At 37.9% G+C, this 27,091-nt stretch overlaps 1 protein-coding gene and 1 long non-coding RNA gene across 2 annotated transcripts in view; one reads left to right on the forward strand and one right to left on the reverse strand.

Annotated features, from left to right (window-relative positions):
* The window catches only part of LOC122350689 (ephrin type-B receptor 3-like), a 202,765-nt gene that overhangs the window by 134,482 nt on the left and 41,192 nt on the right, over positions 1-27,091 (forward strand). The gene's annotated exons all lie outside the window — the stretch shown is intronic.
* LOC122350699 lies at positions 12,748-14,551 on the reverse strand. The gene is made up of 3 exons (XR_006251612.1): positions 14,488-14,551; positions 13,007-13,112; positions 12,748-12,803 (listed from the first exon to the last, which is right to left on the reverse strand). It is a non-coding gene; the product is annotated as an uncharacterized LOC122350699 (long non-coding RNA).

Consider the following 27,091-nt stretch of genomic DNA (forward strand, 5'->3'; position numbering starts at 1 on the left):
TCTATAAACATCAATCAATCAATCAATCAATCAATCAATCATTTTTATTTATATAGCGCTTTTAACAGCACAGATTGTATCAAAGCACTGAACAGTATAAAATAGAAGAATACAGTGATAGGGATGTATAATGACGAGATTGAACAATTTATTATTAAATGTAGAGACGGTCTCTGTAATTCAACGATAATCACTAGAAGTTAAATGTGCCCCAACTAAGCAAGCCAGAGGCGACAGTGGCAAGGAACCAAAACCCCATTCAGTGCGTATTTTATATAACAAAACTATAATGTATATAGTATATAGTTTATTAGTACTTATGTGTATTTAAATGTATGAAACTTAAAATAAGCATTATATGGTCTAAAACATATTTGTGATAATATGTTCTCAGCGTGTCTGACCTGACAGATTTGAATTCATCAGTTGATGACGTGAAGCACTGAACATCCTAATCACACCGGTGTGATCGTACAAGCTAAAGGGTTAACCAAGCAACGAAACCAGCGATGCACTTAAATATTTCTTTCCTATTTTTCCTTTCTATCTCCTCTTTTTCCACCTCTGTAATGTTTTTCTAATGTGTGCTGTCTTGCAACAACACTCCAACATCAAATGAAGACGGCAGCCCAGCTGCGTTCTATCTGCACCTCAGACTCAGCAACCCCTGATGCTCTCTCTAAAAATTCTCTTTCTTTCGCACAAGACTGGGAGGGTGGAGGTACTGGTCTTCTTATTTCTAACAATTGGAAATAGTCAACCTACGCTCCTATGCAATAATAACTCATTTGAATCTCGTGCTATTACTGTAACAGCTCCAGTAAAATTCTTTGTTGTAGTCATTTATCACCCTCCTAAGCAATTGGGCATCTTCCTGATGGAGCTGGATGGACTGCTGTTCTCCAAGGATGGCAGTCCACTTATAGTCTTTGGTGAGTTCAGTATTCATTTGGACAGAGTCTTATGCTGCAGATTTCATTTCTGCAGCTTTATTTGACTTCAACACCTTACCACCACACAAATCTGGCCACCAACTTACCTTTTACCTTTTACTTACCGTTGAAGCATCCTAGATGTATATGAAAAATTGTCAAGGTCGTTCCAAGTCTTTCCATGTTTGTTTGCTGCATACAGCTCAGAAGACATTAAATAAAGCACACGCATCCATAATAAAACTTCTCTCACACTGTTCGGGAGGTTAAATAAACGCCTCTGTAGCAAATCCAGTAATTTTTCTAGGATAAATATCCACATTTTAAATGTAATAAACATTTTTTCTCACTTCTGCTGACTGTAGTGTACCAAAGCAGGATGACAGAAGATGTATACGTTGTGTGATTAGTAAAGAGTATGAAGCCATTATTTTTCATAGTTGATTATTAGTTACTAATACTACAGTAGTACCATATAATGCTTTACTATTAGTAAGTAGTTATTAAACACTTCATCATTAAAGTTGGATTTATACCTTATATTGCTATCATATACTGTTGTGTACCAAAATTAAAACAACATTTCCCCAAAATCAGGTTTTATCTGAGATACAAGATTGATAAGACTTGGGAGCAGGGAGATACGAGATTAATGAGTGCGGAGACAGGCGTGTCGCTGCCAGCAGTGTTCATCAAAGTCTGTGGTCGCATTGAGCCTTTTTACAAGAGACAAGGCTTTACGAGCTAACTAAAGCTGATTGTGGTTACATACATCCTCCTAAACTCTATTTTAAACATTAGAGCTATGAGTGATGCAATACCAAAATAAAACGATAAACTGACTAGGCTATCTAATCGGCGGAAATTAATCTGCATGCAAACAAAGTCGGTGGTCACATTGAGCCTTTTGACAAGAGAAAAGGCTTCAATAGTTAACCAAAGCTAATGACTATGGATACATACATCTTCCTAAACTTTATTTTAAAGGTTTAAGATCTATAATTGATGCGATAAAAAACGATGAGCATTACAGCTATCGATTTTTAATAAAACAGGCCTACTCAAATGCATCTAACCTAACTATTACAGGACGTGATGCTCGATGAGGATTTGTTGCGACTCTCAATCTTGAGGAGACATGCAGCAAAGGTTTCCATCCAGTGACGATTTACACAAGCCATTGTGTTACAGATAACATTTTGTAAAACCCCTACACACTTCTGACAACTACTTCATAACATTTTGCTAACTGTGAGGCACAAACCCCTCTACTGGTTAGCTCTAGATGAAACCTCTATTCCCTTTCACCCTCACATCTTTTCTCTGCAGTCTCTTTCTCTCTTTCTTCACCTACCCATTTCACATCACTGCATATGAACACTGCCACTGATACTTTATTCTCCACTTTAACTTCTTGTCTAGACAATTTATGTCCTCTATCCTCCAGGCCAGCACAGGCTGCCCCTTCTAACCCCTGGATATCTGATGTTCTTCATGAGTATCGGACCACACTTAGGGCAGCAGAGAGAAAATGGCACGAATCAAAAGATCCGTCAGACTTGATTATGTATCAATCTTTGCTTTCATTTTTTCTCTGCAGAAGTCAATACCGCCAAGCCTTCTTATTTTCACAACAAGATCAACAGCTCTTCTGACACACATAATCTCTTCAAAACATTCAATTCTGTTTTCTGTCCCCCTCCACCACCTCCTTAACAGCCAATGACATTGCCAGATTCTTCACAAACAAAACAAGAACAACCAGTAGTCAGTTCTCAGCTCCACACAGACAGGAACTCAAACTAACCACATTTACTGCTAAAACTGCCCTCTTCTCCTTCTGTCCCCTCACTGAGGGGGAAGTATCCAAACTTCTCCTCTCCAACCGTCCTACAACATGACCTCTAGACCCAATCCCTTCACACCTTCTCCAAGCAATCTCCCCTACACTGTTACCAGCACTCACACACATCATCAACACATTTCTCCTCACGGACACCTCCCCCAATGCATTCAAGCAGGCTCGGGTAACCCCACTGCTCAAAAAAGCAACATTAAACACTTAATTTACAGATAGCAACAGACCTGTCTCTCTCCTTCCATAAATAGCCAAAACAAATGAATGATTTGTTTTCAACCAGGTATCCTTATTTATTTTACAGAATAACTGACTGGACACTAATCGATCAGGTTTCAGAAGTGGATATTCAACTGAGACCGTGATAATCTCAGTCTCAGAAGCCTTGTGGATTGAAAAAGTTGACTCAAAATCATTAGTTCCCATTTTGCTGGATCTATCTGCCGCTTTTGACCTTTTGAATCTTCAGATTGTTCTGTCCACCCTTTCATCACTGGGCATCACTGATAGGTCCTTCAAGGTGCCCTGGAGAGGGGATGTTTTCAAAGCGCATTACCTGCTCACTGGAGTACCTCAAGGATCAATTCTAGGATGCTCATGCTGATGACACACAGCTCTATACATTTCAACCAGATGGTAGCTGCATGGATTTCAGCACAATTTCAACATCCAGTTAGATTAATCAACAATTACCCTATCAAGTTCAGTCAATGACCAGCATAAGTCAGTTTATCAATGACAGCAATGACAGATCATGCTTCACAACTTCTTGACCAGGCCCAGTGCTCTTTTAGCTGGGTGTCTATCATGCACAATCAAACCTCTACAAATGATTCAGAATGCAGAGGCATGACTGGTCTTCAGCTGAACCAAAGGAGTCCACGTCACACCTTTCCTTATCTCTTTGCACTGGGTTGCAGAATCAACATCCCCTTCAGAAGTCTAAGATCTGCAAGTGAGCAATCTCAGTGGTCATCACATAGATGTACCTTTTCCAGAAGTTTTTTCGTTCAACTTCCCACCACTATTTGGAATGCTCAATCCCTGAAAATGGATCCCTTTTATCGTTATTTGACTGTTTGATCTTAATCTCTCCTTGTCTAGCTTGTACAATGCTGAACAATGCCAAAAACATTGTACTACATGTACTTCCTGCGTTTATTTGCCTCTTTGTTGTGAATCGCTTATTATATTCCTCAATTGTAAATTGCTTTGGATAAAAGTGTCTTCTCAATGAATAAATGTAAATGTAAAATAATGAACACTAAAACTAGTTTTTGTTTATTTAAATAAATCTGAAATAAAACACAATATAGAAATGTTCTCTTTAGAACCAACTGAAATAAAATATATTGAAGCATAAATCACTAACATGAAAATGTTAAATATAAATATGATCGAAGAAATATATCAAAATGACAAAGCACGCTGAAACAAAAATTCAAACCAACAGCAAGTGAAACATCTTTGTGATGATGACTCAGTCTGAAGAGTTTTATCAGTGCATGCCGCTGTGTAGAAATAGATGTTTTATAGATATCGGCAGTTACAGAAGAAGTTGCAAGGGTATAGTTATGAAATTATCTGTAGTGGAAAGCTACTGCAGATAAAAGAGTCTGTCTTTTCTATCAGGGTCTTAGAAAGACTTTGAGAGGTGAGAGCATCAACATATAGACGTTAAATACAAGGGGTACAATGGCTGACTGGTTAACTAATTTGAAAAAACCTGACCTTGTTTAACAGCTTACCACAATGGTACGCAGGGCTCATTCATGGAAACCATTATGGTCAAATGGAAAGTAACATTACAGCTTAATGAAATGAGGAAATTAACCGGACAATACATTTACAATACACTATGGGCATCGCACTAATAGCCATGAAACCCTAATGCACACTGTAAGTGCAACTCAAAGCATTAAGCGCACACTAATGCATTCGATCACTTTTGGGCATGTGATGCTTTGAATATTTTGAGCCCCTGAATTTCGTTCCTCTGTGTATAATTTTCTTCTCCTGCTTTGTCAATAAAACGACTAACCAAGCCATTGCTATGTCTTGACTCCGGGCCCAAGTAATTATCCTTCTAATGGAGGCCTCTGTACAAAAGTGTTATCTCCTCCTGCAGCCCTTGGCACGGCCCTTCTCTTATTTTCTCTCTGGAAATGGATAAGAAGAGAACACAGTGCGTTAATGGAAGCCTCAGTGCAGCCCTATTAAAAGGCACCTTTACAATCAAGAGATAGCAAAGAATATTTTAGAGCAATGAGAGAAAATAAATGAGCAATTAAAGATACCAGAGAGGGCTCGAATGTCTGCAGCACTGTGAACCCTCCACACTCCAAGAACGTGTGAAATGAGCTCTGTGTAGCGGATACACACTGATCACACACACACACACACACACACACACATTACTGGATAAATGAGAAAACCAATCGTGGCTGAAGCTGGGCACTCTAATTTTAAATATCAGTGACCCAGTGAGAAAAACTATCTCAGGTCAACAGAAGACACTGATCCGTAATGCTAACTTGTGACATTTACAAAATGGCAGCGCACTTGACCTGCTCAACACAGCCATTTCCACGCCCACAAACACATTCATATTTATACACACGGATATGCAGCCACGTTCTGCATGTATAAATAACAGTGAATTTCAAATGATTCTCTGGGTAGTGTGATAAAACCAGCAAACTGTGCAGTTTTCTAAAACCGGAACATCACACAACAATGGAAATTGCCTTTGTGTGCTTTATCTGTATCACTACCACAAAACCAACAATACTGACCAAAGAGACAGACCGAAGGCCTGGTATTTTAATATAATACACATTTGTCACGTTCTTGAACATTTCTCAGTTGATTTTCCAGTTTATTTAGGCATCCAGATATTCTTGTAGTGCACAGTTTAGGCGATTCAAATCATATGACTTTCAATAGAGTTCTCCTTACATTCTATTTACATGCCATTTATTTATCAGAATTTTTTTTTTTGCTTGCTTGCTTTTATTTTCTCTCTCTGTATTTCCCACCCACCCACAAATAAAATATTTGTTCACTTGCCTTTTAAATGATTTTAATTTATTATTATTTTTATCTCAAATATTGTTCTTATTAATACTAGACATCTGCGATGTCGGTTTTAAATTGCAACTCAAAACATTCTTAATTCCACTGAACAAATGTGAGTCATCTCTGTTAATAATTATAGAACTTATACTTAACAGTATGGTTCAGCTTCTTCAGCATGGCATCTTTCATGATAGACATATTAATATTTTGTCCACTGGTTCTATTTTAGTGCATGATATGACAACCTTCTTCTCCCAGAAAATTTCAGTATTCTACCACACACCTGTCTATGTGTGTCATGGAATGACAGCTGGTCTATTATTATTATTGAGTCATTTTATAATAAAACTTATTTTCAGTCAGAATGTCCCTCCTACACACAATACAGAGCAGGAGCTATACCTATCTCTTATCTGATTACTGTAGCCAAGTGCACACACAAATTGGACCTCTATATCAGCCTGAGATGGGCTGCATTGTACCAAAATATGAACTGATATTTTTTAAAAGATATCAGAACAGTTCTCCTTAAACAAAGAGTGTCAAACACGGCCAATTAATGTAAAGACATACAGTAAAATCACAATGGATCCCTATTAGGAAGAACAAACTGAACATTTCTGCACAAACAATGTGGGAAAATGTGTGAGAGGAAAAGGTTACAAGATGCTAATGGGAATGAGTTCAGACCACAAACAGCATTCAGAAACAAGCGCGCGCACACTTTTCATGAATCTCCCTGTAGGTCAAATGTACTTTCTGCATTGAGTCTGCAACATTTTAATTCTCCACCTGTTTTTTTTTCCCCCTCCTGCATTTTGCTTTTCTAATTCTCGCATCTTAATTCTTCTTTCTAATTTTGCTCAGCATTCTGTTTCTCCACAAGAGAGTTAACTCTAAAATGAGAACTCGTCCCAAAAGAACTCGTCAAACTGATAAACCGACTCAATTTAGAACAACCAGCTTAAACATTTAGCAGAGCATCTGCAAACAAGAAATAATATCCCAACTATAACAAGCAATCCAGCAAAAATGTGAATCCATCAGTCCCGGTTCATACAAGTTGTTTATTATAACAGAGACAAAATTTCACAATACAAAAGTACTGGCTGGACCTGTATGACAATGTTTTCAGATGGACTGATAAACTACACCCGTGTGATAAACTACCCTTTATTCCCAGAAGTCAGCCAATCTGTCCGGTTAAAAGTTTGGATAAAGCCACTCCTCAGTTGATATCCATTCAGATAAAAAGGCCTTTCTGTTAACGTTAGGAGTTATGCTCTTTTGACTAAAGGTTGCAGACTTCTAGTGACATCGGTTTAACTTTTTTTTTTTACCTGAACCAGTTATCTAGTCTAATATGAAAAGTCTAATATGTGTGTTAGAACTAAATGTGAGCCTAGTTCAGTTTACAAACTTTTATTAATATCAACTGAAGAAGACTAAATCTAGAAGTGATGCGGAATAGTAAGAGTGCTCATGTGAGTGGAAAATGTTACCAGTCGTTACTTGGAGGTCTTTCAAGACTGCGGTCTGTCCAGAGGCCAAAGCCAAAACCCTGTCCATGACTGCTTTTCTAAGGTCCAGCCACAAGATCACACTAGATGACCTGTCCATACGAAACTATACTTAAATAAAACGTTTAGCTTACAAAAGAAGCACTTGTGCAATTTTTGTGCCAAAAAAACACCCACAGGACAATACTTTACATCTGAACTGTTAACAGTCATTCATCATTATGTGTAACTGCATGTTGTTTATAATTTAAGCATAGAGTCCTGAATTTCCATTCACTGCTATGGGAAACTCAGCAATGCGTATTTTCCACGCCAGACAATGCAGTTTACATGGATTTCCAGGAATACACTTCTCACAAAAGGCCCAAAACATTAACAGGAAAGTTACACCAGTGAGATTTTTATATTTTTATATATTTTCATCTATGCAAAAACTCCACTGATCTGTGGTACACTCTCAGAAATAAAGGTACAAAAATTGTCACTGGGCCAGTACCTTTTCAAAAGGTAAATGTTTGTATCTAAACAGTCCGTTCTGGCACCTTAAAAGCATTTCACTGCATGTCATTACCATGTATGTATGTGTATGTGACAAATAAAATTTGAATTTGATTTAAAGGTACATATTAGTACTTAAAGAGTACATATATAAACCTAATAGGTACAAAATTGTACCTTTTAAAAGATACCGCTTGGTGACAGCTTTTGTAGATTTATTTCTTAGAGTGTACAGTAATATACAATTTAATGTGAACTTCTGTAATAGCTAGTCTGGAAAGCATTATCTGAGGGATAGACAGAAAGACCACAATATATGCACGAACTCAGGGGTGGGAGGTATTTTCCAAACTGCATTTTCTCAAACTGTTTTCCCAAGCTGACACGAGCTGCTTCTTGTTTGCGGATATGCTTTGCAAGGAAAAACAAAACATCCTACATTTGGCTGAGAACTGTTATTCTGCTTTAGGGCTTTAGAGGGACAGTCCTAGATCTGCCATGACGGTAAAGAATAAGCGAAATAAATTCAAACTCACAGCACTCCCATATAAAGACACCGAAGTGCTACCGTGCCCTTAAAAAGGCCATGTGTTGTGAACTAGCTGAAGGAACGGTAAAAATATACAGGTCTTGAACACAACAGAAAGAGAGATTAAATGTCAACGTGAATGAAGAAAAACAAGCAAAGGACTAAAATAGGTTATGATAATAAAAAAAGGAGGCTTTTTGCAAACCTGGCACAAATAAAAACAAACCATGGCTGGCAGACTTTATTCAAATTGCGTGGCCTTCTTTTGTTTAGTATCATGTGACCCAGGCTGGTTTTAATGTCCCTATATACGAAATTGAATTGCGGGGTTATTTGGGTGCATTTAAATCAGTTGAAGAATGATACCAATTGTCCCTGGGTCTCTCAGAGAGGAGTCTGTTGACCTCAGCCAGCAGATATAAAGCTCAGATTGCATGCAGATTGAGCGTCACTGGCAAACTAAGCAAGAGGACACATCTGAGACTTGGTTGCACGCATGAACGGAATGCTGTGCTTTATGGGTGATGTGAACCCTTGCGGCTAGTGCACTAAGGTCATGACTTCCCTAACAATTCTGGGAAGAACATACTACTGAGGAAGAGGTATCTGCATGCATGAAGAGGACGGAAAAGAGCACCATCTGTTCAACAAAATAGCATTTTCTCATCACTTTTGTGCAAATATTATAGTTAAGTTATAAACTATAAAATATAGTTGTAGTTAAGAGAACTACAATGAAAAAAAACTATGACGTTTTAATTTGACGAGAATAGAGAAGTACACTATATCGATAAGGACAGAGGAAGATATTGTCTGAACCACTTTCAGAAAGATTTCTTCCCATTTATGAACCATTAAAACAATGGCAGGCACACATAATACATAATAGCCTGAGCATTTTAAAGGGCCAGACAACAAAACTGCAGCAAGCTTACTGTATTGAACAGAACTCTGTCTGTTCTGTCGTTAGTTAAACACTAATATAGTTATCATTCTTGGTGTGAACAGGCCTTTACTATCTTATTGCTCCAAATGCATGTGATATTCTTTCTTTATGGTACAAAATAGGAGACATTTGAAAGAATTATGACTTGAGCTTTCAAACTTGCTAATATTTGAAGCTTGCAAGTTTCATTCCATTTCTTCTATAACCATAAAATCGAGAAATAGAGCGAGAAATAGAATTATATCCACTAAAGACTGTCCCTTTCACTGAGACCTGTTCAGTGATATGAGCCGACTCAAAAGTGTGTGTTTTTTTTTTCCAATTCCAATTTTTACCAATTTCACAAAAATTCCAAAGAGTCATAAGTTAAATGCTCAGTCAGTAATGATTTTTTTCAAGTCATTGTGTGGCTTGTATGGTACGAACCAATATTATAGTGTGGTTTTGTTGTGCTGTGCACCAGTTCTCATTTAATTAGATCATGCAGAGTAAGAAAAAAGGCTCCAGGATGTGTCAAAACGTTTTCATTCGTGTATGCCATAAGATTTTGTAGAAAACATTAGCGCAAGTAAATAAAGTACAGACTATTCACCGTCCAGCCAAAGGTCCAGTGCTTCACACTCCAGTCCAGTAGGTGGCAGATATCATCTTATATGCCATCCGTCATAAAAGCACCAGACCAACACCACCACATCTCCATTGTTTTTAATAATGTTCCTTAAAACACTAAATAGAATAAATTGTTATAAAACATTGTACACTAATCTACACAATGTTTCAGTGGGACAATGTGAGAGACGCATACTAAATTCAATATATTATAATATCAACTCTCTATGGACACCTTGGGAATAGAATCGCCATAGCATTTATTATAGCATTATATGATAATATGATAGAGCTTTAGTAATCGGAACAACCATGAATTTGTTTGCGTTTCTATAAAACGGTGAAAAACTAAAAATAACTGTGAAGCGAAATTGTGATGTTACAAATTCTACTACTAACAACAACATAAAACACGCTAGCATTAATGGGTTCCTGGGTTCATAAATATTATTCACGTTGTCTGCGCTCGCTCAAATTGATTTCCTGTTGCCAAAACAGGGATGACAACAGGTGAGCACCATGCAGTGAGATAGCCTTAGTTTTATGTGTATTACAGAAAAAGCGGCAGTTCTGGAAAGCTGAATAATTCCAAAGGAATTACGTTATTTTTGCAGAAGAATATAACAGATACTATTGCTTACATGCAGTGCGTCAATTCTGCATTTGTAAGCCTCTCTAGCTCTGTATCTTTCTTTGCGCGTGTGAATCAAAGCGTCACTAAAATCATTCGTCAAATACATGTAGGCTACACTGCTCATCTATGAAGATGAACTCAGTCTAAAATAAATTATAGTAATGCTGCATTTTATGGTCAGTAATGATAACGGCATTGTAACAGAAAACACTAATCCGTTTGATTACTGCGTTACTGGAAAAGATTATTAACAACAGCCATTATTATCACTACGAGCTATAGCATTTTTTTTTTCAGTACGTGCCACTCGTAGCCTATAGTTTGGATTTTCCCCATTTAAAGAAATGGGAGCTGCGCTTGGATGCCCAAAAGATGGCCACCAAGTGACATGACTTAAAGTCGACACGAAAATCAGAAATTGACAAGTCTTATTTTTAAAATGGAATACTGTAGTGTTTATTATAAATAACTTATCAGTGCACTTCATTATTATTATTTTTTTATTCATGTGACCAATCTTTAATCAAAAACGTAAACCCCCTCCCCTAGAAACGACTCCTCTTCTCTTCCGGTCACGAGTGATGGCGTGAGATCCAGACGATCCAATCAAATACCACAGGATGAAATCAAGCCCAGCACAGCTTATTTCCCCCCACACATTGCAGAAGCCTGAAATACTTCACACTAAAGGAAAAAAATACAATCTTAACTTCCGTTTTATGCCCACTTCCAAAGGGACTTTGGTTGTGTTTTCCCGTAAACCGTAAGTGGGCAGGATCATATGGATTAAAAGGTGTAGTATGTAATATCAGCTCGCCTTCGGTTGAAACTGCGCTGCAGTTCTGTTCTGGAATCTGCCCTAAATGCACATTTCAGAGTAGAATTCTACCTAGCTGTTTCTCTGAAAAAAAAAAATAGTGCATTTCCAAAATTTCTAAAGTTAAAATATAACAAATGTTTAAATGAGTTAAAAAACCCCACAAACAAACAATACAGCACCTTTAAGAAAAATGGAAAATTTTGAACAACGTGCTGCAGGTAGCCGTTACTAATCCAACAAATAAGTTCTCAGACAAATCTGCACTGCAGAGCCACTGAGAATGAGGTTAAAGCTGTAGGAATGGAGATGACTGTGGGAGCAAGTTAATGACAGGAAGCAGAAAAGTCTGGAGATGTGCAGCCACTCTTAAATTATCCTTATTAGGACTTGAACGTATCCATTTCAAGACATGAAGAGATAATGATATGTATAGGGAGAAAAAGAGGGGGGAAGGTAGTTCTTCAGTAAAGAACAGTTTCAGTACATAATCATTTTCCATTTAAAAGTAAGCTTTATTTCCATGGCAACACTCAATTTAACTTGTTTAGCCAGTTTTATCTAGCCTATGTCATACAAGGAGAGAGATATGTAAACATCAAACAGAAACATCTGGCATAGGGGCTTAGAAAAAAGCATCCCAGGTAATTTGATATTACAATTATATGCAATACAGCGTCTATGTGTAGGCCATCTGATTGGCAGAACACTGCATCTACTAAAATGGAGAGAAAAATGCCAGAGCGCCACCTACTGGATAGTGCATTTTAACATCTGTAAGTATGACTGATCAAACATTTCTATTAAGCAGCTTGTTGCATAATAAGATTCCTCCTAAATGACTGGTACAGAAAACAACAACAACAACAACGTAATGCCTGCACCATCACCACTGTGATACCTACTAATGAAAAGGAAAAAAGTGCTCGATAAGTGTGCTACAAGATTTATTGAATAATTATGAGGAAAGCTTATATTAAAGAGATGAGGATTCTCAGCAAGGACCTGCTTCAAAAATGAAAATAAGAAGTCATTCGACACATTAGACATGTTATCACTTGCCACATGGAATACATAACTGTTCAGAATTACTTCTTACTAGATGGATGTCAGCCAGCACAGAAACAACCTCAGGGGTGTCAGCAGTAATCACAATGACACGTTCGAACTCGATCACTATGCAGCGGTCTTAATATGGGAACAATCACAGAAATAGCAGTCTCAAAATATTGATTGTCAAAGCGGTGAAAGGAAAGCGTGGATAAGGCCTGCTGCGGTGGTTAGGATTGTGCTAATAGTTGTGATTCCTGAGGCGCTTCTGTGATGCGCTCCTCTTCGATCAGTTGCAAAGCATTCTGGTCACTTGGAGACGGAGGAACAGACTAAGAGAAAATGCATACAGTCTTTCAATTAGCACAGTGTTGTTCTAATAAAACAAGCAAAGCAAAGGTTTCTCACTGAAAATAGTACAATTTTTTTTTTTATATATATACACACACGATAGACAAATATTATGCGTGAAAAACATTTCTGATCGCGATTAATCATTTGACAGCACTAAACATACACGTTTGTTCTCGCGTACCTCTGATTCGGCTGTAGCAGGTGTTACAGAAGAGCTGTCTGTGTCTGACTCTGACCTGAGCTCCGGACTCAGTCCCTCTCCCAAGGTCAGTCCTGCAGCTGACACACTGCAAGAGCAACAAGAAACAGCAAGTCTGGACACACATCAAAATGAGGGGATACAACCCTTTTCCATTCCAAAGCCCCCAAAGCCTTCCAAATCAGGCAAAATGATTTATTCATTAGAAATACTGATTATTGGGTCAGTGTGGGCAGATCCTCCACCACGGCTAGATTTGAAAAGGTGATTTCTTTAGTGAAGGCTGGTGAAGCAGTGATGTAACCTTCCTGTGCAGCAGTGAAGAAACAAGGAGCTACTATAAAAAAATTATAAAAAAAAAAAAACACACACAACCCTTACATTGGAAAGCTTCTTTGTAAAGAAAGCAAATACTGTATTTTCCGAAACATAAATTACACCCAAGTCGAAGCACATCAAAGTTGCATGGTGTGTAAGGTAACTATCTCACTAGATAAATAACAATAGTATTCAAGAAAATTGTATATTTCTGTACATCTGTAACGACACAAAGCGATTAACATTATTAAAATTTTTTTTTTTTTTTCCGGAAAATACAGTATATTTTGTGACTGGAAAAGCCTGTGTGATCAGTGACTGGCAGGGTTCTGGTGATGAAATGGTAACAGTTATGAGGTTACTAGAGGTTACTAGAGGTTAGCTAGAAGCTGTGTTCATTTTCAAGTTTATTGGCAATGAGGCAATCAGAAAACAGGCTGGACATCAATTTGAAAATTAGGAATAAATAAATATTTTAACTTAAAACAGAAATGAAAGGGATAGTTCAACCAAAAATGGAAATTCAGTCATTAATTATTTACCTTCATTGCATTCCAAACCCATAAGACCTTTGTCCATCTTTTGAGACACAAGTTGATAAGATATTGATTGATAATTGATATTTAACGAAAAATAAATATCAATTATAAATAAATATCAATTATATTAATTATTTAATGAAAACCAAGAGCTTCCCAACAGAAATGCTCAAGACCTAGAAAGGTAGCTTTCTTCAGGCACAATTTTTTTTTTGATTTGAAATAGTCACATCAAAGCGTCATCAGTAGTTTCTTGTTATAATGATGTCCCTACCACCTTTCTGGAGTCTCGAGCGTGTTTGCAGTCCATGCAGTCTCAGAAAGCTCTCAGATTTGATCAAAACATCTTAATGTATGTTGATGAGCAAGGAAGGTCTTAGGGTTTGCAATGCCATAAGAGTGAGTAATTAATCACTATTTTAAGATCTACACCTTTTCTTATTTTTGTTTTGCATGCTTGTAATCTGACTGCCTACACCAAAAAAGAGATTTATTGATATTAGGTGATCTCCTACACCCCAAATGACAAAGGCTAAAAACCCAAGGCAAGGTGCACAGATCCATAGAGTGCCCGGTAACTTATTTTCAGGTGACCTCTGGTCTCACCTTGAAGCAACCAATGTGAAAGCAGAGCTCCAGGGAATCGATGACCATGGCAGCTCCCTTCCCCCAGAGGCTGCTCACACCTCGAGCACATCCGCCTGCCACTGACCAGCCTACAGGCACCACATGCCAGTGTCAGGTTCAATGTCATATAAAGACAAATTGCTCTGTCCTTGCAATGATTTGATTGCATTTAAGAGGGAGGCTGGCGGCAGAGTACTGAATAGTTCAGAATAGCATACTACCATACTATACTGCATGTATACTGTACACTAATTTACTTATGCATGAAATTGCAAAACGTGCACAATTGGAGCATGGTGTGGAACATCCACTTGAAGTTTTCACATTTCTACCTTTGACTGCAAAGCGTTTATTTTTATTACTGTGTGCAGTATACAATATACTACTGCAGCATGTACTGTTCACTACTGTTCAAAAATTTAGTGATCTGTAAGATTGCCATGATGTTTGATAAATTTGAATAATTTTGAACTGTAGAGTACAATGCAGTATATAGCACACAGTATGCACCATACACTAGTATTCCATTGAGAACACAGCCACTGTCTTCTGAAATACCTGGGGTTAAAAGTAAGGTAGAGTGAAATCCTTCTTAAGAAAAAGAAAGCTACACTCAAACTGGCCCAAAAAAGTTTCAAATGAAAATGCATAAATCCGATGCTTTGGATTTACTCACAAAAGAGACAAGTCATGAATTCATTCTGAAATACCACACTTAAAAATGTGTCAGGACTAATCCACACTGCCACTTTGCTGAGAGTTTGGGCGGGATTTAGGGCCTGTGGCTCAGGCATAGCTGTGAATGGTGGAGGCGGGAGAGTTGGAGGCAAGCGAGGAGCTCTGTTTAAGCCCGGTGGAGAAGATGGCTGAATCAGGGCCCAGGCTGCTGCGTCCACTCCTGTAAGTGCCAGTGTTTCCCAAAGCAGAATGGGGCCTGTTTGCGATCGCTTCTGGAAGTGTAGGACTGCCTGGACCAGGAAGAGTTGGTTGGAGTGGAGGTTGTCAGAGATTCATATCTGTGATGCAGAGATTGAAAATCATGTGTTTCCTTTGTCAACCAGAGACAACGTCACCATTCAAAGGTTTGGGGTCGAGAAGACTTTGCAATGTTTAAAAAAAAAACAAGCTTATGCTTACCAAACCTGCATTTACTTGATCAAAAAACATGCGATATTGTAAAATAGCTGCTTTCTATTTGAATACATTATTTTGGCAGCTATTATTGCATGTGTCACACTAGTGAATGGTAGTGTAGAGCTGACAAAAGAAAATCTGTGCTCAACAATATAAGGAAAATGTTTATTCATCAGGACCTCCTGATTGATGTTCCCACAGTGATGGGTTCTTTGTTGATGCTAGCATTGCGCTGTGGATCAACTGTTGTCAGTGAGGAGCGAGTCTTCTTCCTCATCTCCTCCAGGATCTGCAGACGTTCCTTTTCTGCCTTTGACAGCTGTCCCTTCTTTTTACGCTTCCTGCTGCCAATGAAGAGACAAGGCAGAAGGCGAGAACTGTATACTTGGTGTTCAACTACTCTGGAATTCAGGAAAAAAAATAACCAAAAATTTAAAGTAATCAGACCTTTAGCATCTTGTTTGTGAAGGCCTTGAAGTGCAGGGTAGATTTTGACTTTGTCCTACATAAATTAAAATACATGAATTGAACAAAACAGGAATTAACAAAAAGTGTAATAAGCTGTAAAAGTGTAACTGAAAAAGTTAACAACAACGATCACAAACAATAAACCGGACTTCTGGCAATGGGAAGAGAACTGAATGTGATGAGAACGATAAGGTAACATTAAATAGCACTAAATGTAATCGAAATCTGAACCAGAATCAAGTTTTCCTTCACATTACAAATGAGACAGTATTTTAATAAATACCACGTTTCCCCTTGTACAAAAATGAAAAAATATAGAAAAAAGCCAGGCGCATTTCACATCACATCTGCCACAACAGCCACTGGGCAAGCAAGCGCAGCATAAAAACAAACTGACCTGTCAGAAACCGTAAGCTTGGCAAACCCATGGGACTCCTCGGAGCTGAAAGCAGGACAAAGCAGAAGCAGACAGGCATGCACGAGCAATAACCAAAAGCAGCAGTGAGATGAACACATGCCACATGAACTAAAACATCATTTTGTCAGGGTAGGGTAAAAATGCGGTGCTCATGGTGTTAGATTTTGAGAAACATCTATCTATATTCAACACATCAGCTAAAAGCTTCTGTCTTTTTTTATGTAGTTTTATGTAGATCAACAATTACAAGAAAAGTGTTCCAGCTTACAAACTGGATTCTTGTGGATTGGATAGCTGCTGGTGTTATGTTTAGTTATATGGGAATATTTTGCCAGCTGCAATTATGCAATATCTTCAGTGAATTTATTAAATATCTGAAATTACAAAATCATCTTCATGTGAGTGCGCTTGTATTTTACAATATGCAATTACAATTTCTTTTTTATTGAATGAAAGTAGTATTTACAGAAATGCTAAATCCTAATGTTTTCTTGGCAATAACTGAGATCGACCTCTTTCTTACCACTGACTCTTTTGTGGTTGAATCACCTCCTCTTCTTCCTTTAGTGGCTGCTGTGCTGCTGCTGTTTGTACAGCAGTCTGTCTGTTCTGTATTGCTTCCACCTTCTCTGTATTCTGATTGGATGCCACCAGAAGCGGTACCAACGGATTAGTTGAAGAAGGGCGATGGAATATAAGTAGTATTTCCGTTTGACAGGACATCTCAGCATTTCAGCTCCTAATATCAGCAGGAGGTATATAATAACATGGTTGTGATTCTTATTTCACCATTCATTATGCTGTAGAGTCTAAAGGCAATGGAGCGTCTGAATAAAACTTAATTTACATGTATGGTGCTAGTGCGTAAATGAGAGAAACTGTGACCCTAAAAACCACAAAACCAGTCATAAGTAGCAGGAGTATTTGTAGCAAAGCTAACAATACACTGCATGGGTCCAAATGATCAATTTTTTCTTGAAGGTCATGAGACACGAAGACACGATTTTCTCAATATTTAGATTTTTGCATGCTCAAATTCCAGATAAAATAGTCAAATCCAGTCAAGTATTGCCCCACCTAACAAACCTTACATGCTAATTTGCTCAGCTTATACATTTTAAAATAAAAAAAAAACATTATGACTGGTCTTGGTGGTCCAGGGTTACAAATTAGAGAATGATGAAGAAAGAGATTAATGTTCTGACAGTCTTCTGACCTCAGTACCACTGTGCTCCTCTCCATAGACCTCCTGCTGAGCTCTCTCTCACCACTCCTGCTCCAGCTTCTCCTGATCACGTTGATACTTCTCTGAAGCCATTTCAGAAAAAGTCCACAAGTAAATATTCAATTAATTTTTACAGCTTACAATATATTCAGCAAAACATGTAAAAAAGCTGAACTGCAAGTACTGTTTAAATACACTTTATTTCAGTTGGACAATTCATGCAGTTGGTTGAAACAGTATTATATGTATTATCCAGTATTTCTAAATTGACATAACTATGAACATTATAAAAAAAAAAAACTACATAAACTGTACTGAAACTAATATTTATTATTAAAATTAAATGATCAAAGCAGCATTTGTGCATGATGGTGTTTGGTGGTACCTGCAGGAGGCGCTCTTGTTCCATCTGCCATTTCTCCTGCTGCCGTCTCTCCTCTTCATGATCCACGGACCAGCAGAGGAGGTGGTACTGATGGAGGACCTGCAGCTGATACCCCCAAAACAAACGAGAAAATAAATTAAAAGAACCAAAAATCGTCTGCAGAATTTAATAAAGATAAAGACTAAATGTGAATGACAGATCGACTCACATCAGAGATGGCAGACTCAGAGCCACCTGGTAAAAGAAACCAAAGATTATCCATTTTAAACAGCATAAAGCACTATACATAGCCGTGAGTTTTCCATGTACACCTTTAACCAGTTGGTCCATGCTGCTCAGCAGTTCTGACACACCCTTGCTCATATGAAACAAAACTGTAACCAACTACCAGTCAAGTGAGCACACAGTAAATTCACATCTCATACGCTGGTATGCAGGCTTTAAACAACAAGCAAGACAAAAAAAACAAACACCTCAGAGTGCACGTAGCTACAGTATTGAAAGCAGTTTTGCTCAGAAAGACTCAAATTTGTCTTTGTAAACAACTGTGCAATGATAGCGACAGGAAACATGACAGATACTGAAAAGAGATGACAAACAGCAGTCCTCACATGCAGTCAATTACAATTGTAATCACAGCACGCATCTTTATTTACACAGAGATGGACCCAGGAGCTAACCGGCTGGCACCTGAAGGGACAGAGCATTAGCTTTGGCTTGAAGAGCAATAAAATAGACAACGAAAGAAACCCACGACAATTTCAGATGTTACTGCTCAGTCCTAGGCTTGACTTAAAAAGCTTTTTGAAGTACATACAGGAGTGAAAAAAGAGTTACTTAAATCGTTACAGATTTACTTTGTATACTAAATGCTTTGATTAAGCCAGGCCCTTAGAACCTGTAGAATAATAAACCCATTTTTGAGCATTCATATTAAAATTCAATGAATAGAAGCGCACCTTTCATACACTCCATTAAGAGTGTGCTTACTAAATCAGTCACCGCATAATTCAATGAATGAGCTGCGGTTATCGATTAACCACGTAGCATTAAACTGCTAGCCGCAGTTAATGCGCCATGAATTCTGCATGAAAAATTCTAACTTTCTTCTATGATTTCTCAAAACTATGTTCTCATAGTCTACAACACAGGTGGGGGAGAGAACAGTGGAAAGTCATTTCCACATTACATTGAGTGTAGGAATTTATGTTGTTTTAAAAAAAGAACCATTTCTGACTGCTAAAGAGGGCTCTTGAAGCACCCACCTTCTTGCTCCTTGAAGAGAAGCTGGACTGTCCTGGATCCGTCCATTCACCATTTTTAGACAGCACTCCCTGAAAAAAAAAATAAAAATCAAATTAGACAGAAAGTCACTAATTTGAAAGTCAAATGAATCTGCTTGTTGCAGTTTTAAAATTTAAAAAAATGCAATTTATTACCGATTACAAAGATGAATTTTCAGCAGCTTTCATTACTCCAGTCTTAAGCATGCATGATCCTTTTAGAAATTATGTAATGTGTTTGATTTTTTTTATGAAGAAAAAAAAAAAAAAAAAAAAAAACTAAACAAAAACTGAAAATGATAGTAATGATAAATTTTCCTCCCCAAAATTTAAAGTTAAAAAAACAGCATTTATTGATGCTGAATAAGCTTTAATTTCCTTTAAACAAATTATTGTACACTATTGTTTAAAAGATCAGAGTACATGCAAGCATATGAATTCATAAACTTTGGAGTAAGTACTAAAAATAACCACATTGGGAAAAAAAAAAAATACGTAAATTGACTGATTTTTACACATTCATTATCCTCTGTCTGACTCCACATTGCTAGTCCTGTCCGTTGAATTGCGTCTTCACCATAGGTCTCCACTTTGGAGGGTTGCACTTAATCGAGACATACTGCTCAAGACAGCCCTATAGAGTGTTGGAATTGGCACTGAGTCAAATTGATGATCTTGTGGCTCTTGCCATGCATTGGTGGAAGGTTGGTCACTGTTAGTCTGTCCAGTACCAAACATGATCCAAATGCCAGTCACATTTAGTGAATCTACGATTTAGTGTTGTGATTTGAAAAGTGGAATTTTAAGTGGCCTAAATTATACCATCATATGTGTCCAATAATGAAAATCAAAGGTGTTCATATTTATCCTTTGATGAAACTGATGCAAGATTATTGATCCAGTAGTAAGGGGGGGAAAAATTCAAACTGAACCCTTTTCTCTTTCAAACCTGACAGAGAGACTAACTGACAGACAGACCACACCTTCCCAGTGACAGAAAGCAACAGATACAGCATCTGAATCTGGAATGGCACCTTCAATTTCTGGGCTCATAAAAAAGCAGAAGGAGGAGACCCATGCCAGAAACAAAAAACAAGCACTTAAAATATTTCACGACATTTTAAATTATGCTGGTTAAACAAATGAACATTTGCTCACCATCCAAATCATCCTAGATGCAGATTCTTTTATTTCATAAAGCAGATTTGGAGAAATTTAGCATTACATGACTTGCTCACTAATGGGTGCCGTCAGAAGAACCATCACAACAATCAACAAATCTAAAAGTAATATAACAGCTCCACAATCTGTGTTCAGTGTGAGAATAAATCTATCAAGATTATTCAGTCAACAGTTTAACTATCCCAATCATAGCTTCCATATAAAATCACGAATAAATACTTTCTCGAGTATAAAAGTCATCTTGACTGAGATCAGGGAGATATATGCACAAATCAAGCACTGTGTTTACACGGGTGAAGGCATTATTAAGTGTAGAGAACTTTTTAGCTTCTTAACTTTAGTCTTTTTAGCAATAGAGGCGATGGTTTGAGAAGTCAAAATGCCTATTTCTTACAAACATGCATCTTTTATATTGTTTAACAGCTGTTTGAACTCTCATTCTAACAGCACCATTCACTGAGAGGATGTGTTGGCGAACAAATATTTTGCATGTGATTTCTTCAAATCAATTATTTTTAATCAGTTAAAGCAAATTGGCATTTTGGCGTATTACTTAAACAGTGCTACATTATCACATACAGTTTCCACATCCTCTCACGTTCTGGCCGGTGCCTGGCGGATGTCCATCAGTAAAGTGCCCTTTTGCTTGTGCTGTTATCCATGCTGCCCTTAAACTGCTCATGGTTCATTTCGGCCACCCTGCATCCACCCAGCTTTGTCTATACATCAGCAGACCATCACACCACGCTCACCTGGGCTGCGAGCATATGATGAAGGTGAAGAAAGATGAAAACCTTAGCAAGACTGTGAGGGCTTGTGGGAGTACACAATCCGGTTTCACTTCTAGATCTGGACCAATAAGATGTTTGGAGAATGGTATTGAATACAAATCTGCTTTTCAGGGGCTATCATGCACTGGCATGTGAAACAATATGGTGAAGTGTAAACCATTGAAAGCATTGTTTATTAAGGAGTTTTGACCAAAAAGAGCCAGTACTCCCTAGATCACAGTCTCACCATCATCATCATATCGCTGTCTTTTCTACAGGGCCGATATGGAAGAAAACAAACAAACTGAGGCAAAATCTTGAACTGCTTGTAGGCTACACGAAAAGCCATGCTCAAAGTACTCAGGGTCAAAAATACAATTAATAAAAGAAAAATCTACTGATGACATTAATTTTTACCAGCGCACTCATTTTACAGCATTTTTACACAAGTGCACCTAAAACCTTACAGTTTAAGTAGCTTTGCAGATAGGTTTTCTTGAAGCAGCATGGAGACGTTTCCACAGTTCTTTTGGTTAATCCAGACAGAACAATTGGATTAGAACAAATTAGGAGCACTATCATTACCATTTTTTCTACATTATTTTACATTCTTGGCAAGTGTTTACATTTACTCTATCAGCCACATAAATTTGCATAAGTGGCTCATGCTTAACAGATGGTTCATGCATTCTCATTGCCGTTCAGAGCTCCTTCTGCAACCAGATCCAAAATGCATTAACCAGCTATTAATCTTAACATGTTACCTGACAGACAGCCTTAAATGGAACCAAAGCAACACGAACAAGCTGTACCATCTGACGATGAGGAAGTCATATACGTTGAGTGTGTTTAAATGAGATTCACAGGAAGGAGATCAACCCTGAAACCCTACAGCCAGTCTCATAACGCCACATGATCTGACTGATTAAAATCAGACTGATGTGTCAGACTACAAACTTGCTCTCAGTCTACTTCTGTACAATGAAACATATAGGCACAATACCATATAGATTGTCTTTATGTTTACTCAACCACTTCCGTATGACTGCCTTGGCCTTGATTTTTAGCTACACGGTCACAATCTCAGCTCCTTTCATTCAGGGACACTTCCTAAACGCAGAGACAGACTCCCAGCAGATGCGCTGATTTAACCAAGTCGAACTATTACACGATAAAGCCACCCACCACAGTGTTGTCTCAATCTCACTCCAGAATCAAAGTAGCAGCAACATGCACAGCACAGAAATATCTTACAAAGCATTTTGATGTACAATATAATATTAAAAACTATGAATCTAACTATAAGAACCAGTAGTCTAACTGTTCTGACATAAATGCGTAAATCAAGCAAATCATTATCATGATTTACAAACTCTAGATTATTTTCCCCAACTTGGAAATCTGATTAAGCAGAGCCAGCACCTCCAGTCATCCATAAACACACACAGCCAAATTTACCAATAGCCCTTTCTCTAAAGAATTTCTGTTTGGTAAATCTTCAGTATGCTGTATAATGTACAGCAAAATATTAAATTAGAATGATTCTGAATAACACACTTCAACTCTCTATTGAGTTAAATATCAGCCTGGATACATTTAAATGAATGGCAGTTTTCTGGTTAAGCAGTCTTCTTGGGCTACTCAATATTAAAAAGTCTTACCTGCTTGATGATTCCACTGGCTGGTTGAGTCATTGAGCTGATCAATTCTCCACTGTTGGCTTCTGATTCAAACAGGCCTCACCTTTCACTTTGATACACAGAGAGAAATTTTACCAGGTAGAGAGTGTTCCTGAAGATCATGACACCATCTTCAGAAACCACTCCAGTCGAGTATAACAAAGCGAAGACTTCAAAATAATACAAAATCAGCACAACATTAAGTAATTGCACTTGCATTATTACTTTAGTGACATCTTTGTTAACTCTTTAATCTTCAAACTCTATGTAAGCGTTTTCTGCCAGTGCATGTATAAATAAGTTGAGATATCTGAACCCGATCGTTTGGTTATTTTTACTCGAATCAGATTATTCGCAGCTACATAATATCCCTGATTTCCAGAGGCAACAGGAGATTTTGTACACTGGAGGCTGGCCACAGACACTTTGTGCAAAAAAGTGTTATTGAGAGAGTGCAACATACCCATCTCACCTCTCTGCTTCCTTCTTGGGTGGATGAGTCTTTAGGCAATGTACATGTGTGCAGAGCTGACCTTACTACATGACTACTAGAAGGGGATGGTGAGTCACTCTCCATTTTATATCTATGTTTTTATGAGAGTGTCATGTAAAAACCCAAGATAAAAGCAAATAAATAAAGTGTTATTTCATTCGACAACCCTTCAGCACTTGCAGTGTATAAATTGGTTTTATTGAGACAACAGACTCACATTATAAAAGACATTTATAAAGAAAAGAGCATTAAGGTAATTGTGTACTGTGTTTAGAACTTTAAAAAAACGGAATGCCTCCAGGCTGACCTCATTTAGTTTACTTTTGCATTTTTATGTTACATTTTATATTATTAGTTGCAGGCTTCATATAAAATTACCAGTAAATTTGTGTGTGCTTTTGTTGAATCTGAGTGTTAAGGCTCGTGTGACCATGCGGTTGAGAAGGCTCAGTCATGAAAAACACATGCACATTTCTAGGCTTGGGTTTCATGAAACTGCATTTGAACTAGTGACAGTGAGTGTATCCATTATTCATAATAAACTGGTGGATAAAGTGATGAGAAGTAACACTAAACTTCACTGGAGACACTGAACTAGCCATCCTCGACTCCCACACTCCTTTATCAGGTGTGTTTATATAACCATTTAGGTACCATTTAGAAACGAATAATTCTGTTTGGGAGTAAGACACTGTAAAGTATACTGTAAGTGTAATGGAAGTAAATGAGTAAATTCATCCATTTATTTATTTTTTGTTCGATTATAGGTACACAGTATAATTGCTATTTGGGTGATGTCTTCTAACTGAACACAATAAACATTTTTGGATATTTAATTACTCATGTCTATACAGAGCTCTACTAATGACTACCAGTCGACTACCACTTCATTGTATCATATGCACTTTCACTTTAGTTTTGTTTCCGTCTAGATGCATAATATCCATCGTAACAAATGAAGTGCCTTGGCATTTGAGTTCTTTTGTTTGTTTTGCACTTTTGAATTGATTGTTTACAATGATACTAAAAACAATGTGAAATGGACCCAAATGTGAGAAATCAAACAAGCCTTCATGATCAGACTCCATGAGTGTTATTATTTTTATAAAGAAAGAACAAGTGATCTATGTATGTTGAGCTTTGAATATGCTCTGGGTAATGGAGCACTTTGGAGGTTTGGCTCCCAAATGGGCGTGGTGTGGCGCTTGGGGCGTGGGAACCTCTGACCTTCTATAGCCTCTGGGTAGAGGTGGCAGATCTGCGTGCTCTTTGCAAGCTCTCAGGAGACTGTAGCGCTGGAGAATCTGGACCCTGCTGCTCTCAAACTTCTGGATCCATGGTCAGCAGAACTATTCAGCACAGCAGCTGATGGAGGGTGAAGGAATTACCAACATGTGGTGAGTGCAATCTCCATCTCAAGTGCCACTCTGGTCTATTAGGCAGAGAAGATGTTCTCCCGTTCGTGAGGGTGATGGTGGACCACTTGGCGCGTTTGCTGACCTGGAGCCACGCTACTCATGGGTCCGGGCATGTTGGAGCTGGAAAAGAGTGAACCGGCAACTGCGGTGAACTGTTGATCTGATCCTAAGGAAAGAGTTTAGAGATGGGGCTAGAGATCTACTGGAAAGCCTTTTTATGGCTGTTAGTGGTCACCTGTATAAAGAGGGTGAGGAAAGAGGAGAGGGTGGAAGACTTAGAGGTGGGTGTGACTATCGAATGTCTCTATATCCTGCCCTTCTTTAAGATGTACAAAAATTTCTGCTCAACATCATGTCTTTAAATCCCTCAAATAGTTCTTGCATGAACACAAAGGCTTTCTAAACTTCTGTGATCTTTTACGCAAAGCTACTTTGTATTTTATGTCATGAAACTGCTAGATGGTGCTGGCCGATATAATTACATCATTCACAAAGCACAGATGATTGGTTCCCGTCACATCAACAGCCAAATGTGTCATAGCTAGTACTTGCTGTACACATTCCCAGTGCATCTATTTCTGCAAATTAACACTACCATGTAGTGACATACCACACCATGACATATTTTATGTGAAAGAATCTACGTTATATACATTTTTTCTATTTCTTCATATTTTGACATTACATTACAATTATATTATTATTTGAAGACTGACTAATCTCAGACATCGTTGAAATACTACTTTTGCTGATGTTGAAACTGACTAATATGGTTAATTAAATATAACAGAATATATTTTGGATTTGAATATTCTTTGAAAATAAAAAGTATCAAAAATAAACTAAAAAAAAATATGCTCTCCTCTGGCACCGGTGAGTGGTGCAGTCCTGATAACCTGGTCCCTCCCCACTGGTAATTATTTCAAATGCAACCCTCTCTTTGTGGGGTCAGGTTGGCCTCTGCGCAGTGTTACCTGCTCAGATCATACGTGAGGGCAAAATTGGTGAAATGAAAAAATACCAGGAAAGACCCTGTGGTCTGTGGGTCCTAACTACTTGACAGCCAGGGGACTACACTGTAAAGCACCATACTTGGTGGAGCGTTAAAGGTCCTGACTCTCTGGTCATTAAAAATCCCAGGATGTCGTCTCAAAGGCTAGAAATTGTGACCTCAGGTCCATATTCTGCTGGGTGCCAGCCGCCTGACCACTTCCTGACCTCCTGCAATCCCCATATCTGCTGATTGCTTCTTCACTCAAGCTGTGGTGGGCGTTCTGGTACTATTTCTGCAGTCACATCATCAGGTGGATTGCTAGTGTAGTGGATAGATGGGCCCCCCAAGTAAAGTAATTAAAAATGCAATGATTCTTCTTTCTTCCTCTTCCCCTTCTTACCTGACATATACCTTTTATTTGATCCTCAGGTCATCCACAGTGACAGAAATACAGTAGCAACATCAGAGCTTCAAGTCTCTTCAGGCAACATTTTATGGGTAATACAATGAAATCAATTGTTTTTAATTTCTACTTATCTGTGACATACAAATATTATTAGTGCATGCTTGATTAAACAGGCTTTACTTTTATATATATACACACACACACACATACATAAACACGTTGTTACATACCATCATGTCAATTCAAACCTGAAACTTTTTTTGCTATAGTTAGTATTTTGAAATATTTTTCTGTTGTTTCTGTTATCTTGTTTTTGTACTTACAATTCAAAATATCTGTGCAGTGAAGAAATGCATGCAGTTTAAGCAAACATAGGGTAAGTAAGAAATGATGACAATTGAAAAATGAAGGGTATGCTTAATTGAAAACCTGATAAGCATGACTTACTTCACTTCCACACATTCACTGCTGTTCTAGGATCTCTGTAACATACTGCGAACTCTCTACCTATAACATAGCTGAGGTCTGAGTCACCTCTCCCACAGACCTCTAGTGGTGTCCCAGTGACCCACTTTTGTAAAGCTGGGCAGGTGTCCAGTCCTACTGTGACTCCAGTGTGAGTATCACTACATCAAGTTGCTTCATTTGTAGAGCGGACATGGTCATTTATTGTGATGATCTCATTAAAGACAAAGTTTGATCACCACCTTTTATGACAGTACAGTTAT

The sequence above is a fragment of the Puntigrus tetrazona genome, chromosome 1 (genome assembly GCF_018831695.1).
Source record: "Puntigrus tetrazona isolate hp1 chromosome 1, ASM1883169v1, whole genome shotgun sequence".
Classification (NCBI taxonomy): domain Eukaryota; kingdom Metazoa; phylum Chordata; class Actinopteri; order Cypriniformes; family Cyprinidae; genus Puntigrus; species Puntigrus tetrazona.